Raw genomic sequence first — 17,415 nt, forward strand, 5'->3', positions numbered from 1 at the left:
GCGTTTTCTCAATATCAATCAATATCACTTCCATGTGACTTCGTGTTATTCAAAATTAATTTATATAAGTTTTGCATGACAGAATTGAGGGGGAAAGTGTTTTACTCCCGAGCTAAATGCGCAAGGTTCAAGGAGTGGTTCGAGGTCGGATGGGAGACGGACAACAATGTAAATCTGCAGCTGAGAGTTAATGGCAGGAAATCCGTCCGGGTCCAGGATACAGAGTAGCCCAGACTTTAATTAAACAGAGCGTTAAAAAGCCCAAATGTACTGCGATAGTTTTGAAATAACTAACGCGAGAGGACAGGATATATTTTTTTCCTTTGTTAAAAGGGCTTCTCATACAAGTAACGCGCCTTTCTTTGTTGCATGGTCTACTGCGACACTAGTGGATCCACATAACAGGGTTTCTCATTGGGACTCCACACAAGAATTAGTCTGATATTATGTTTAATGTAATAACCATCCTCACTCTTCTGCTGTACCAGAGAATGCAGTTTGGAGCTTATCCAGGGTTTGCTCCTGAAATATATCTCAAGAATAAACACTTAGTTCAACATTAGTTCAAGTTCAAATAAAAACGGAGCTTTATTATGGGAATGATTGCCTGTAAATCTTTTCCTCCCCTGGATCTTGGAGTAATCAAACAGGAATTATTTGAATTCCTCTCCACTGCCGGGAACCCAGCCGTCTTTCCTTCCCTTGCTTTTTTTCTGTTTTCTTCCCCAAAAGGCCTTCTGCCTGGCAGAGCGGGAAAACTCCTGGACTGAAAGGAGGGAGAGAGAAGAGGAGCAGAGGAGGGGAGGGAGTTACAGAAAAGAGAGAGGAGGGGGCTGCTAACAGAGGGTTTTTGAGTTTGGTGTCTGAAACCTATTTAGAAGCGTACGGCAAAAGCTATCCTTACTGAAGCTCACAGTAGCTAAACTACTAGTGCGTTAAAGCTCGAAGGACTTTGGATCTCAGATGTGCAAATGCTGACCAGGCTTTTATAATTCCTGAGGCTTTAATCAAAGGATGACTTTTCTTTATTTAATGGACTGTAAATAATAATTCAGTGAACTTTACTGCAGCTTTTGCCAGAATGTTATAGGTCAACAAGAGGTGAAATTATCCTGCAATACATTGGAATGTCCTTATATTTAACATCCTACAGACTGATTGCTAAAATAAATGCTCCATCTAGAGTTTCCATCCTTATGTCCTTTAAAGGGTTGGTTCACCTAAAATAAACATTCTGTCACCCTCATATTTTTCCAAACCCATATGACTTCCTTTTTTCCAAGATAAGGAACACAAGGAGAAATTTAGAAGAATGTTGACGGCACTGCTCTTTTTATTCAAACAATGAAAGTGAATGAATGGTGACAGAGGCTGCCAGTCCCTAGCATGCTGCCTAAAGGCCCTTCCACATGACTAGCGTCAGTGCCACGTTGCGCTTCTATCAGGTTTTGTAACGCAGTGCTCAAAGTTCAAAGAATTTCAACTTCGACTCTGTTGCTGCTGACCTTTTGAAGCAGCAGCCAGTAATTACTGGACATTTCAGATGATGTGTCATAACTGTGGTGGTGCCAGTGCTAAAATCGATAGAAGACGTTCTTTGCAGCGGTTTTTATTTGGAGGTCAAAGTGGTGTTTAATGCACGTGTTGAGTGGTGCATTAAAGTCCTGACATGACTCAAGTGGAAGGGCCTTAACATCAACTTTTGTGTTCCATGGAAGAAAGTCAGTCATGTGGGTTTGGAACAACATGAGGGTAAGTAAATGACAGTTCCATTTTTCATTTTTGGCTTAACTATCCCTTTCCAGAGGGGCCTGGGTAGCTCAGTAAGTAAAAACGCTGACTACCACCCCTGGAGTCGCGAGTTCGAATCCAGGGTGTGCTGAGAGACTCCAGTCAGGTTTCCTAAGCAACCAATTGGCCCGGTTGTTAGGGTGGGTAGTCACATTGGGTAAATCTCTTCGTGGTCGCTACAATGTGTGGTTCTCGCTCTCTGTGGGGCACATGGTGAGTTGTGCGTGGATGCCGCGGAGATTAGCGTGGGCCTCCACACACGCTACGTCTCCGTGGTACGCGCTCAACAAGCCACGTGATAAGATGCGTGGATTGACGGTCTCAGACGTGGAGGCAGCTGAGATTCGTCTTCCGCCACCCAGATTGAGGCGAGTCACTATGCCACCATGAGGACTTAGAGCGCATTGGGTATTGGGCATTTGCAAATTAGGGGGGAAAAATGGGGAGAAAGAAAAATATCCCTTTCCAGAGTGTTCTGCAGTGTGTTGTTGAGCTAGATGAACATACTAGATGAACATAACACTGTAGTCTCTAATGCCTGATATTGGTCTAAAAAAAAAGTGATGCATTGATCTCATCTGGTGTGGTTTTATGAATGGGGTAGTCAGGTAATTGTTTCCTTGCAGTGGTGTCATTTAAGCTGTGCAAGAATTATGCCAAACTCAGCTTGACCACACACTGCTGTTTCCCACAGCTGTTCAGTGATCATGACATTGGAAATCATCAAGCAGAATCGGTCTTGTCGGCAGGAATAAAACAGTCCTCTGGCTGTAGTGACTTTGATATGGAACAGCATAAAGAGAGACTGCAGGTCACCCTGATGTTATCTGCCTGAATAGATGAGCTACAGTGACGCTTGTTCTGTTTGTGTGTTTTTTCTATGGCACCTAGGTAAAGAGAGTTTCATTTTATTTGTTTGAAAGTGTACACACACTGCAATAGAAAGATAATGGTGACCTCTCTTTCTTTCCCTCCCTTCTCAATTTTATTTAACTCTCTCTCATTCATAATTAACAGCATGAATGTATTGCATCATTGTTACGCCTTTTCCTGCACAACATCACAACAAGACCATCCCCTCTGTTGTCATAGAAACTAAGCAAACCTTGCCCCTGCTAGCAGCTGATAGTGCAGTCATCTCCCTCCCTCCCTCTGTACAGCAACACCTGCTGGCCTTCTGTACAGCATGCATATCTAGATTTGTGCTTTGATCACAGGAAAACAACAGCCAGGAACACACTGCAGTTTGTGTTAGAATAAAAGCTAATGCATTTTAAAAAGGGTCCAAACACACTTTTTGTACAGCTAAATGTGGGCAGAAATTGTTTGATAAAGGAGAGTCCTGTATCTTGCTTTCTGGATTTTTGCCTAATGGAATTGAGTTTGAGATATCAGCCTCAGATGTTTAATGAGATCACTGTCTCTTTTGATATGACTTCTCTAGAGCATGATGCAGCAGTAATGAAACCTCTGGAAGAGTGAGGATTTGCAGTTCTCATGGTTTTCAAATGAAATTCCTCCATTCTGAAATTAACAACCTAATCGTTGACATCTAGGAGAGTGGGAAATTCTTAATAATTAGGGGGCCTGGGTTGCTCAGCGAGTATTGATCCTGACTCCAACCCCTGGAGTCGTGAGTTTGAATCCAGGGCGTGCTGAGTGACTCCAGCCAGGTCTCCTATGAAAACCAAATTGGCCCGGTTGCTAGGGAGGGTAGAGTCACATGGGGTAACCTCCTTGTGGTCATGATTGGCGGTTCTCACTCTCAATGGGGTGCGTGGTAAGTTGTGCGTGGATCACGGAGGGTAGCACGAGCCTCCACATGCGGAGTCTCCGATGTCATGCACAACGAGCCACGTGATAAGATGCGCGGATTGACGGTCTCAGAAGCAGAGGCAACTGAGACTTGTCCTCCGCCACCAGTGGCGGATTTAGGCATGGGCGACATGGGCAGTTGCCCAGGGCACGAGGCACCCACACAGACATTCACTTGCATTGCATGGATTTACCGAGCTGAGATTTTCTAAAAATCTTCATTTGTGTTCTGCTGAAGAAAGAAAGTCACACACATTTGGGATGGCATGAGGGTGAGTAAATGATAAGAGAATTTTCATTTTAGGGTGAACTATCCCTTTAATATCTTAATTTATTACACGGCTCTCTGGAATACTCAATTCTGATTAGTCAATAGCGCCATCCAGTGGGCAGATATTATTCTGTAACAACCGCACATCCGAGGATTAAGACCGCTCATCTGGGTTATGCAAGCCGTCTCTCCTGCTTCTCGGCTCACTGTGCGATCTCTACAAGTAGGCTAATAAAATAATTTAAGCTCAAATCAATGTTTCATGTGCATGTATTTATTTATTTGGCAAGTAGTCTTGTAGTAGGCTGAATATTGAGGAGTCAGACGGTCCTTTTTACAAATTAAACCAACAGAACTCAGATGCAAACCGGAGGTGGATTGCAGCTGTTCAGTGATTTCTGTCTTCTCACATAATTACACACTTTCAGTGCAAATCAAAGTTTCAAGTCCATTTATTTGCTTATTTGGCAAGTAGTCTTGAAATAGGCTGAATAATGAGGAGTCAGACAGTTAGTTTCACAAAGTAAACACCAACAGAACTCCGACGTAAACCGGAGGTTGATTTCAGCTGTTCAGTGATTCCTTCTCAAATTACATAATTTAAATGCAAATCAATATTTTATGTCCATGTATTTATTTAGTTGCCGTGTAAAAACCTAAATATACAGTCAGCCGGTTGTTAACGCAAGATAAACCCCTTCAGGGTAGTACTCCACTTCGTGTCTGGGTCCTGATCACCCTGTCGAGGTTTATTGTGTGATAACCGGCTGACTGTACATTTATCCCTTAATCTTGAAAAACAGTCAAGTTTTGGAGCAACTTCCATAAATGGCAGCAAAACAGTAGTAGCACATGGTCCCAAATAACTCGAGAATTAAACATTTGATTGGCTTCAAATAAAAAGTAAATTGATGCCAACAAATATGTGCTTTTCCTCTGCAACAATTTTTATCTTGCTTTGTCTTTGTGTCTTTTCACCTTCAAAATAAAACAGTAAGTGTGCTTATATTGTACTTGGGCTTAATAGGGTCACTTCCCTTTAAGACACACTGGAGTGCGATCTAAAGATGTACAGGAATTCAGTGACTTATAAGATGATATCTGACAAAACAGCATATGAACGCAGTCAGATCGTTTCTTACTGTCACCAGTGTGACTAGATTTTAAGTTATTCTATTAAGTTATACTTGACGTGGCTACATGGCATGACATGGTAACATGGTACGGCAGTATCCTGACTTGGCCATGGTAGGTGTGGATGCTGACTTGTTGGCCGTTGCAGGCGTGAGTGTTGGCTCGTAGAGCAGAGGCGTGCCTGGACCTTGGAACAGAGGCGTGCCTGGACCTTGGAACAGAGGCTTGCTTGTGACATGGCATGGAGCAGACTGAAGCTTGGCTGTGACATGGAATGGAGCAGACTGAGGTTCGGATGTGACATGGCGTGAAGCAGACTGAGGCGTTATTGTTACAGGCTCAGGTGATGCTCATGACATGGCATGGAGCAGGCTGAGGTGTGGCTGTGACATGGCATGGAGCAGACTCAGTATCCGGGGCAGAAGATGGCACATGCTCGGCGGCCATGACGTGGGACCCTGGCTCGGCGGCCATGACGTGGGACTCCGGCTCGGCATCCGCCTCCTCCACAGTGAACGTGGAACCACTTATCCGCAGGGCAAGGTTGATATACTGAGCCAGACTGAGGGGACTGCGACCGCAAGGCATCAGGGAAGAGACTGGCTCATTCAATCCCACCCGGAAAATGTCCTTAAGGGTGACTTCATTAAAGTCCACCCGATAGGCCAGAACGCAGAAGTCCTCCACATAATTTTCCAGGGAACAATTCCCCTGGTGAAAAATGAAGAAGCTGGATTGCTGGGTTCATTTTGGTCAGTCAGGTATTCTGTATCGATGCTAGCAATGATAGGCAGACGATGAAGACGATGATGTGTGATGAACCCATGCGCAGTTTATTATCAATTGTGAAATCCAAAAACTAACTCCCAACGTGAACAAAATACAAAAACATGAACTTGACTTTAACTTGACTTGGCTAAACTTGACATGACATGAACAATCCAGCAAAGTTACGTTCACAATACCTGACAATGGATAATGGCAAACATGAGACATAAGTACATGGACAAGGGAGAAACATGACATTGTCAATCAGTAACAAAACAGAACTGATAACAAGGTAACAAGACAATAAACCAATGAAAACAAGACACATGAACATGGAGGGAAACATGAAATCACATGACCAAGGAAACAGGAACAAACATGGCATGGAAATAGGAAATAACATGACATGAAACCACATGAGCTGAACAGGAACTAAACTTTTAAAATAAAAGACATGAACAAAAACATATCTAGACGTGACAACAGTGGAAAAGTGCTTGCCCACTTTTTTAGCCATCTTTGTTCTGGAAGTATTTTTTCCTTTCATTTTTTCTGTAGGGATTTCATAAAGTCCTTCTTTAAAGAGTTCCAAACAATGAACAAAACCAAACAGCTCCAAGGTGAATCCAAAATGACATCCCAATTACAATAAAGCTTTTGATTACAAGTATAAAATAACTATATTTAAGTATATTGCAAAATATTCAGATATATACAAATATATACATAGTTTTAGAGTGTAGGGGGTCTGACTCTTTACGTCATTCGCATGTGCATTGTGGAAGTGGTTTAAAGGTTTATTAGTTATTGTTAATTATCAGTTCCCCCATGGACAAAATAAGTGATTTTTACTTCCGGAACCAGACAGTTTTGCTGTATTGTTATTTCTCAAACATAAGTTAGAGATTTAAACAAACTTATCAAACTTTTGCACTGTTTGTGCTCTGGACCTCAAATGATACCTCAAATCACGTGGTATGTTGGGGCCCTTAGGAAGAGGTGTGCTTGCTTTTATAAGATGATCGGATTCTCAATTTTCACGTGGTGGATGATAAAATGGGCGAAAAAATCCCAAATATACTTGCATTGAAGAACAGACTAAAGCCACATCTATGGACCAGAATATTAAAGAGTCTTGAGGGTGGGCTCTTTTGACGTGGGCCAGTAAGCAGCAACCACCCATAAATGCCTATAAACGCATAACATCTTGATAAAAACAGCCAGAAAATCTTGGCAAACACAAAGCAACAGCCTGGCATCAAGGTAGCGAGTTTTGCACAGGCAGACACCACTCATATGTTCTTCAGAAATGGTAAAAATCTTGTTTAATGTGCACTTAAGGAGTTTTGTTCATTGTTCGTTCAGAGGTAAATAGAAGTTCGAAACAGCTGAGCAATGACATCCCATACTGTTTGAGAACATTCATACACTGGCCACACCATGAGGACGCACAAGACTTCATGTAAAATATCAACTAATATGACATTAAAATGTTATCAATGACTTCATGCCTTATTCCATGAGTAGAATTCACACAAGACCAGTAAAATAAGCTGTTTAACTACTCTGATGGTTTAAAAAGGTAATATAAATGCAGTGCAAAATGTATAATTTGTAATGTTTACACTGTGCATTCATGGCGCTAACACGCTATACACGGCCATAATATGTGCCGATTACTCTGTTATTGTAAAATATGATGAACCTGATAATAACGATTGTATAGATGTAAGTTTGCACCAGCTCGCTAATAACGCGCACGCCGGTGTGTTCATGCTGATTGATCTTGACTGACTGAACAACATAAACAGAATTAGCTGTTGGCCTCAAAGTAGGTGGAGCTCCAGGTCACAACTACCGATGATGTGGACCAATGGCATTAAAAAGGTGTTTAGCAGCCAATATGAAGTTTTCCTGAAAGTTCGCCTGGCAAGCTGTTACGAACCACCAAAACACCAATTTTGTTTGGGCAGATTTTGTGGTAAATGATGTCACACCCATTCATTCTTCAATTTCGAATGCAAGGGTCTTTTAGAAACTCATAGGTCACTTGAAAAGAACACAAGGGCCTGGCCCAGTGACTGAACTGGAGTGACTAAAGTTTGATGTGCTTTCCCAGTTGCTGGAACCATTAACTCAAGGGTCAAGGGATTCCCTTTATGCTAATACGAGCTTCATCTCTAACCTACAATTATGTAAATGAAACTTATGCCTGAAATCGTTGGACAATGCTGTGATGCTGACTTGAGTAGTTTACAGCCTAGAGCTGTCCTCTGTTTGGGTCGGATCACCATGTGACAGTGGCGATGTTTACTGTGTAAGGACACTGTCATTGGTGTCTTTACAGTCTAGGTGCTGATGATGCAACCACAGTAACCCTTGATCTGCTTTAATTGGCTTTTTAGATTAATTATTGTTTAGGCTGCATGAGGAGTCCGATGACTTCAGTGTTTTGTCTTCTTGATTTGAACGAAAGCTGATGCTAGCAATTGTTTCTGCAGACTAAGCAGAGTTACACTTTAATCACCACTTCTAAAGGCAAAGCTGTAGTGTGTGCTCTTTAAAAAAAAATATTAATGCAAATATTTAAAAAATATAGTGTATATATAAAAATAAAATGTTTAAGCAATTAATCATGGTTTGAAATTAACACCCGCCAACCCTACAAATGCAGGTAAAAATCGGCCATGGCGGATAGCTCTCACTCTAACTAGCCACTTTGGTGGGTGATATTTTTTCAGGGTTTTTCCTGCATTGAAAATTCTGGTAATGTCGGGCGATTTTGAGCTGCTGCCGAAAGAATTTCAGTTGTATTCATCTCACGTTGAGCGCTTTATAAGAACTAAATATGCCTCTCATAACTTACACGCGCATCTGTGCTGGCCGAATGAAGCGTGCTTCCGCCACAGCCCACACCAGTGCGCTTCAGAGATAAGATCGCCAGAGCTCTGGAACAGCGCAGAGCGAAACTTGCATGATCCTGGTGGAAAACACAAAACTTATGTGGCCCATTTGAATTCTACATAGAACAATCTATTATAAAGCGCTATATGGAGGAAGTCAAACATCTCAAACTGCTAGACAGCACTTGCATTATAAACGGCACTGATGAGGTAAAGAGGAGATAAAGTTGAAGTCAGAAGATTACATACACCTTAGCCAAATACATTTAAACTCAGTTTTTCACAATTCCTGGCATTTAATCGTAGAAAGGGAATGTTTTCTTAGGTCAGTTAGGATCACTACTTAATTTTAAGAATGTGAAATGTCAGAATTATAGGAGAGAGAATGATTTATTTCAGCTTTTATTTATTTCATCACATTCCCAGTGGGTCAGAAGTTTACATACACTTTGTTAGTATTTGGTAGCATTGCCTTTAAATTGTTTAACTTGTGTCAAATGTTTTAGGTAGCCTTCCACAAGCTTCTCACAATAAGTTGCTGGAATTTTGGCCCATTCCTCCAGACAGAACTGGTGTAACTGAGTCAGGATTGTACTGCCGTGCAAAGGCAAAAGGCCGTAACTTCGTTTTTGGTCGAAAATGAGTTATTGATATTTTTGAGACTTTCAAGACCTCCTTTATCATGTGGATAATTATCTTGAGTCAATTCCGTTGTTTTTTTCGAGAAAATAATGGGTTGTCTTAACAGTAACTTCCAAAAGCCCAAGAGAAACCAAGGCAGAGCTCAAATTGAGTTAGGGTACTCTGCCTTTGTTTAGCCGTGCGTCAAAATGAAGTTACTGTGCCGGCATGGAGTTACTGTACTCTGCCTTTGTTTTTACATTAAAGTTTACCACGTTTAAATTAAGGTGTAGCCTGTGTACTGTCATACATCTGTCATTGAAGCAATCTGACACACACGATACCTGAATAAAAGTGTAGTAAACAAATATTGAGTGTTTTTCTATAGCGTTCAAGGGAAAATGATGGCTTTGAAATGCCGACATAAAGGTCAAGGTAAGAAAGTGTGTAACACAAAAGATGCATTAGACAAACTAATTAGATCGCAATCTACTTCATTTAGCTAGCTAGCAGCCTATAGCATAAATAGGCTACTCGGCTATCCAATGAATAGGCTACCAAACTGCTCCATATAACAAAGCACTATAAACAAGCAAAGACTGGATAACTTGCCAGCAATAAGTAATCGTAAATATTCTCAAAGTTTTTTTTTTTTTTTTTTTTCATAATGCAGATTATTCAGTCAGTGCCAGCCTATCAGTGACTGCTGTCAACATCAGTGTCAGTGAGTCCGGGGCTGCCCCCTAGTTGCACGAGTGTGGACTCGAATGGCATGACAGCGTAGCATGTAGCATGATCACACATAAAATCAGTAGTAACAGTTCGGAATTAAATCTGTCCTACCTTTTCTGGTAACCTGATAAAATCCATGGCAATGAACGTCATCGCAGATGTTTAATCCACAACAATCCACAAGCATTCTAATTTCTGAGCATTATTCCTACTTGCTGGCGTTCACATCAATCCACAAGTCGATCTTTTAGGCTAGACTACTTTCATTCAATTTGATGTAAAAGCACTTAGGCTAACTTATGTCTTGTATCCTTTTATGTTAGTGAACACTGCAATAAATAAATTTGTTTCAAAATGGTATTCATCCACATGTATAACTTTTTGTCTGGATGTCAGTTACGGTCAGATTCAGAAAAACAATAAATATAGTCACATACTCTATATTATAGCCTTTGAGATTGGCCAGTCCAGTCCACCAGTCAGAGACCTGTGCATTGGGAGCATGGTAGCTAAATTTAACCCTTGATTAACCAGCTGTGGCACTAACTTGTAGGCCTGTGGCTGTATTTATTATCTCTTATTCCAATCCATGCATTTTAAATTTGTACGATTTGTTATATCTTTGCATTCCATTATTAATTAAATTGTTTACTCATTAGAAATATGCTTATCTTGTATTTATTCATATAATTAAGTGTCACCTATCTGCAGTCAACCTGTTAGTTTTGCTGCACACCAGTTGAAGATATTCTTTACCGCTATGGAGGTATGTGTCATGTCTAATGTATTAAAAATGCCATCAGAATACAACCAAAGCACAGGATAGCAATAAGTACATAGCTATAAGTAATTGTAAATCATCCAAAATAAATGCCATGATCACTAGATTTTATACAGGTGTTACTATAATGATTTTGTAAATAGTGATCAGCAACAAAATATTGATAATGTGGAAGTTACTGCCTTTTGCCTTGGCGTGAATTCTCACTTTTTGCAGACAAAGGCAGAGTACAGTAACTTCAAAATAGGGGTCAAAAGTAAAGTTTGAGCTCAAGATTTTTTTATGTAGATACATTTCATTACTAAAACATCTAATTGCCAGATTTTCAGTGTCCTACCTATAATACATTTGGCTGGACAACTAAAAAAACATTAAAGTCATTTTTCTCAGTTCCACACTCTAGCGAGTTAAGGTCTTTTGCCTTTGTAGGGCAGTGTAGGCCTCCTTGCACGCACACGCTTTTTCAGTTCTGCCCACAAATTTTCTTTCGGATTGAGGTCAGGGCTTTGTGATGGCTACTCCAATACCTTGACTTTGTCCTTAAGCCATTTTGCCACAACTTTGGAGGGTCATTGTCCATTTGGAAGACCCAGGCTTTTGCGACCATGCTTTAACTTCCTGGCTGATGTCTTGAGATGTTGCTTCAGTATATTCACATGATTTTCCTTCCTCTTGATGCCATCTATTTTGTGAAGTGCACCAGTCCCTCCTGCAGCAAAGCACCCCCACAACATGATGCGGCCACCCCCATGCTTCATGGTTGGGATGGTGTTGTAAGGCTGGCACCAGGATGTCTACACTGAAAAGGTGCCATTTCCGGTAAAAGTCAAAGAACTCTGAGAGAATCAATGTCATAGAACTCTCTCACAAAAGCTGAAATCTACACCTGAATATCACCACATGTGATAAATTGCAAATCATCTTTGCATTGTTTTACAAAGCTGAAATCTTCTCCTGAATATCACCACAGTGTGATAAATTGCAAATCACCTTGCTGCCCCCTTTTCTCTCTCCCCCTTCTCCCCTTCAACAGCTCAGGACCAATACAAAAACACAAGATTTATATGTAAAAATATAACAAATACCTTGAAAACAAAGAATGCAACTGTATGTGTTTGATATCATTTAAGAGGTCTCTGTGCAACTGGTATAATGGTCTCTTTCCCATGTTGATAAAACTAATGGTGATAAAGTTATAATGTCTTTGCCAAATACTGCATAATTCTGGAGGTCTATCCCCCTCATTGACCTACAATTTAAATGATCTCCTGTATGTTAACAAGGTTGAACCCCAGGAAGTCAAGAACCCATTCACCCCCAAATTCTCAGGATAAAGGATAATACCATTTGGTACACCAATGTTTATTCTGTCTGGGTATTTAAGGAAAGTTGGCAAGAAACTCGGGGAGTCTGTATTCAGATCTCCCATACTGTCGCTGTATGTAGTTCTATTTGCCAAGTATGTTTCTCTGACTTATATAATGTTTGTTTATTCTGAGCATATGTGAAATTAGGTTTGATTGAATTCTTGTAACAATGTTTTATATCCTACCTGGCAAATAAATTATTTCATTTATTCTGAATTCTTCCGAAATCATTTGTGACCGGTAGATTGTGTTAAGATACTGTTTGTTACTGCAAGTATGAGACTAGGATAAGACCATTACTGAAGCTTAATGAGAATCCATGTAAGACTTGTAGTCCATGTAAGACAGTCACTGCTTATCGTACGTCATAGCAAGTTGTGTGTACATGTCTAAGCGATGGTATCATCTGATTTGGCTTCTCTCATAATCTCAGTATCATCTGATTATGAGAGAAGCCAAATCAGATGATATTGAGATTACCCTACAACCTCTGACTATGAACTGAACTAGCTTGCTTGTGACATGAGATCCTCGTAATTGAAATATCGGCCGGCGTGAGACTCTAAGTGACATTCAAGTATTGATCGAAAGGACAAATGAAAATTCAGAGTAATCTATAACTTAAAAAGATCAAATTAAAAGAATGATCAGAAGTTAATTAGAGCTGTAATCTAAATTAGAGGTCAATTTAAATTGGAGTCAGATTAATAAAATTGGAGTCAGATAAAATGAGTTACGGAATCAATTTGTAAAGTGTAAATTAATAATAATTGCTTCAGCGCTCAGAAAAGACAGAACAACGCAGAGACCTTCAAAAGGGGCCATTCTATTGGAATCCGACAAGGGAACAAATAGTTTGGTTTTTTACCCCTTTTACAGTGTTCTTCGGCTTGCAAACCTCACCCTATTTCCTCTAAACATAACGATGGTCATTATGGCCAAACAGTTACATTTTTGTTTCATCAGACCAGAGGACATTTCTCCAAAAAGATCTTTGTCCCCATGTGCACTTGCAAACTGTAGTCTGCTTTTTTATGGCGGTTTTGGAGCAGTGGCTTCTTCCTTGCTGAGCAGCCTTTCAGGTTATGTCGATATAGGACTCGTTTTACCGTGGATATAGATACTTGTCTACCTGTTTCCTCTGGCATCTTCACAAGGTCCTTTGCTGTTGTTCTGGGATTGATTTGTACTTTTCGCACAAAACTACGTTCGTCTCTAGGAGACAGAATGCGTCTCCTTCCTGAGTGGTATGATGGCTGCTTGGTCCCATGGTGTTTATACTTGCGTACTGTTGCTTTTACAGATGAACGTGGTACCTTCAGGCATTTGGAAATTGCTCCCAAGGATGAACCAGACTTGTGGAGGTCCACAATTTTATTTCTGAGGTCTTGGCTGATTTCTTTTGATTTTCCCATGATGTCAAGCAAAGAGGCACTGAGTTTGAAGGTAGGCCTTAAAATACATCTAAAGGTACACCTCCAATTGACTCCCATTAGCCTATCAGAAGATAATTGGCTAATTGCCTAAAGGCTTGACATTATTTTCTGGAATTTTCCAAGCTGCTTAAAGGCACAGTTAACTTAGTGTATGTGAACTTCTGACGTACTGGAATTGTGATAGTCAATTAAAAGTGAAACAAACTGTTTGTAAACAATTGTTGGTGGAAAAAGGTGGGGATTTTGGCTAGTGAAAATGCTGAGTGGCTAGTGACCTTGGAAAATGTCCTGGTTACTTTCGTAAGCTCCGTTCCCTGATGGAGGGAAGGAGATGTTGTGTCGATGTAGTGACACTAGGGGTCACTCTTGGGAGCCCCAGTCCTTCTACCTACGGGTTTGAGGTCGCATCGGTTAGCACTAGGGCGATTTGAGGACATCAATGGGACCACCTCCTCCGGGTATCCCCCCACGGACCTCCCATTCCCCAGCACGCTCGCTTGCCCCGATCAGACTCTCACACGAGACCGCCGGCTCATCTCAGCGCGAGTTCAACTTCTCATTCAGAGCTCCTGAAGACAATGAGTTATTGGGCGCAGCATCGGAGAGCGGGCTCGTCCGGTCTGACGCAGAGGCTTCGGCTTCGCGACGCGGAAATGACGGAACCCTCCACTCTCCCCTGAACCCTCGCGGCTCGACGATCGGTTCCTGGTCCCCCGTTCCTTTCTTCCCGGAAGTGCATGAGGAGCTGACAAGATTGTGGGAGGCACCTTTTACTTCCCGGTCTATCAGCTCCCCCGCTCTCACTACCCTCGATGGTGGAGCGGCCAGGGGGTATTCGGTGATCCCCCAGGTGGATAAGGCACTCGAAGCTCCCGTCTGGGGCCTGAAGGTTTACGTCATCCCTGACGACTGTGGCCTGCGGTGCCGCTGGACAAGCCGCCTCCGCCCTGCATGCCATGACTCTCCTGCAAGTACACCAAGCCAAGGCGCTAAAAGAACTGCATGAGGGTAGTTCTGACCCGGGATTGATGCAAGAACTGCGCTCGGCGACCGACCTCGCTCTCCGGGTGATGAAGGTCACGGTGCGGTCTCTCGGGCAGGCGATGTCCACCCTGGTGGTCCAGGAGCGCCACCTTTGGCTCAACTTGGTCAAGATGGGAGAGGCAGACAAGGCACAGTTCCTTGATGCCCCCATTTCCCAGGTTGGCCTGTTTGGCGACACCGTCGAGGACTTTGCCCAGCAGTTCTCGGCGGTAAAGTAGCAGACGGAGGTCTTACAACATATCCTGCCCCGACGCGGCTTAAGACCCCGCACCCTGTCTGCTCGTCGCCAAGGGTGTCCTCCTGCAGCAACAACACCGGCTCTGCCACAGCCCGCCCCCATGGCCGGCTCCGGCGTGGAGCCCTCCGCAGGAAGCAGACGCCACCCGTCTCGCAGCTGGCCGCTAAGAACCCGAGGAAGGCTTCGAAGTGCCCCCGAGATGGGCGACCCAGGGGCGAGGAGACCCACTTCTCTGGGGCTGGTCGACAGACCACTCCATCCCCGGTGGAGGGCCGGGAGGAGAATCTTTTGTCGCTGCATGCCCAGGAGGCTGCGGCACCCAAAAGCCTGACAAAAGAATGGTTCCCTCGTCTCCTGGGTCACATATCCGGTGTGCACGGCCGTCGTCATGACCGTCAGGAGGAGGTAGACCCAGGCTTGGTGTTGCTGTGTCCGGTGCGAGCTTTACACATCTATTTGGATCGCATGCAGAGCCTTAGAAGCTCCAAGCAGCTCTTTGTTTGCTTTGGTGGACAGCGGAAAGGAAGCGCTGTCTCCAAACAGAGGATCGCCCACTGGGTCATTGACGCCATCACGATGGCATATCAGGCTCAGGACGTGCCACCCCCTGCGGGGTTACAAGCTCACTCCACCAGGAGTGTGGTGGCCTCCTGGGCCCTGGCCAGTGGCGCCTCTTTGGCAGACATCTGCAGAGCAGCGGGCTGGGCAACACCCAACACCTTTGCAAGGTTCTACAATCTCCGGGTTGAGCCGGTCTCGTCCCGTGTATTGGCAGGCACGAGCAGGTAAGTTCCGGGACAACTGGCCGGGTGTACCGCTTGCGCATAGTGCCTTTCCCCTCCCTTGAGGTGAAGACGTGCGCTCTTGCCTCCCGGTCGTGTTCACAGACTGTGATCCCTGGATGACTTTCCTCCTTAACCCTCTGGCAGTTGAGTTTGCGGAGAAACTCGCTGACCGGCCCAGTATGTGCGCTAATGAGCCCCTGTACTGAGGTAGGTGCTCCACATGTGCTGGTTCCCCGAAGGCGGCCCCAAAATTGTTTCCCTGACAGCAAACTGCGTCTTCCTTGGGCAGAGGCCCCTCTGCCCCTGGTCGCCATGCTTTGTAGAAACTCCTCCCCCTTCGGGTAGGACCTACCATGGGATCTCTCCACATGACATACTTTCGACAAGACTCGGTAAGACCATGTGATGTATTCCACTCAAAATACCCCCCCCCCCCCTTTTGGGCGGGGTGTGGTCTCCGCTGTGTCTTCCACTTGGGAGGGACACCCCCCGATGCAGACACTTATGACTCCCAGTCAGTTAACAAATTCCACTCTTTTTGGGGAGAAAAGAGAGGGAAAAGAGGCCTCGGCTGGGCTAGCCTGTCCCTGTAGTTGGGCAATCGACTTGTTCCTGATGGACCGTTCGACGCCCATAAGAGCGTTGGGGGAGGTTATGTGACGGCGTGGTGCGCTGGCTACGAGCCACACAGCAGTCTGCCCGTCACACACCGCCAGTTCACGTAACATAGTTCAGCTAGTTGTGGCGTTTTGTATAGGGACCTCTAGTGTCACTACATTGACACAACGTCGAGTGAGTGACAGATAGGGAACGTCCTGGTTACTTTTGTAACCTCCGTTCCCTGATGGAGGGAACGAGACGTTGTGTCCCTCTTGCCACAACACTGAACTACCCGCTGAAATGGCCGGGACCTGGTCTTGGCTCTTCAGGACAAAACCTGAATGAGTGGTTGCATACCAGCTCCTTTTTATACCCATATGTCTGGGGGAGTGGCATGCAAATTCCACTTGCCAATTCTCATTGGCCTTTTTTCAAAAGAGCAGAGGTGTTTGGGGCTCCCAAGAGTGACCCCTAGTGTCACTACATCGACACAATGTCGAGTGAATGACAGATAGGGAACTACTAGCTACAGTGGCTGGTGAGCCAAAAAGTTAATTTCAAACACTGCACTTAATGTATGAGTTTCATGCATTAGATAACATTTTCTCTGAACTGAGACATTTTTGCATTGACTTGAAAGCAAGTGCTGTCAAGGTGATTTTTAGTGCATGTCAGTTGCCCTTGGAAATTCACTAAAATGCCCTAGCTGATTAACAACAGGTGAAGTTCACCACCTTTGCTATGGGCACGTTCCACTAACCTGACAACCAGAAGAAAACATTTTCTTTTCTTCATTTTGAAAGTGTGCTTATGCTGTCTTAAAATTAAATGTTACTTGGTTTGGTGTTTTGTAATTAAGTATGGCTTAAGTGTTCAAATACTTCTTGGGGGCACTGTACATATAATACAGGTGCATCTCAATAAATTAGAATGTCGTGGAAAAGTTCATTTATTTCAGTAATTCAACTCAAATTGTGAAACTCGTGTATTAAATACATTCAGTGCACACAGACTGAAGTAGTTTAAGTCTTTGCTTCTTTTAATTGTGATGATTTTGGCTCACATTTAACAAAAACCCACCAATTCACTATCTCAAAAAATTAGAATATGGTGACATGCCAATCAGGTA

At 43.3% G+C, this 17,415-nt stretch overlaps 2 protein-coding genes across 2 annotated transcripts in view; one reads left to right on the forward strand and one right to left on the reverse strand.

Moving 5' to 3' along the window:
• LOC127411583 (reticulon-4-interacting protein 1 homolog, mitochondrial-like) overlaps positions 1-17,415 on the reverse strand; it is a 180,361-nt gene that overhangs the window by 31,144 nt on the left and 131,802 nt on the right. The gene's annotated exons all lie outside the window — the stretch shown is intronic.
• LOC127411586 (chloride intracellular channel protein 4-like) overlaps positions 1-17,415 on the forward strand; it is a 67,587-nt gene that overhangs the window by 877 nt on the left and 49,295 nt on the right. The window lies entirely within an intron of this gene.

Source organism: Myxocyprinus asiaticus, chromosome 20, assembly GCF_019703515.2.
Source record: "Myxocyprinus asiaticus isolate MX2 ecotype Aquarium Trade chromosome 20, UBuf_Myxa_2, whole genome shotgun sequence".
Lineage (NCBI taxonomy): Eukaryota > Metazoa > Chordata > Actinopteri > Cypriniformes > Catostomidae > Myxocyprinus > Myxocyprinus asiaticus.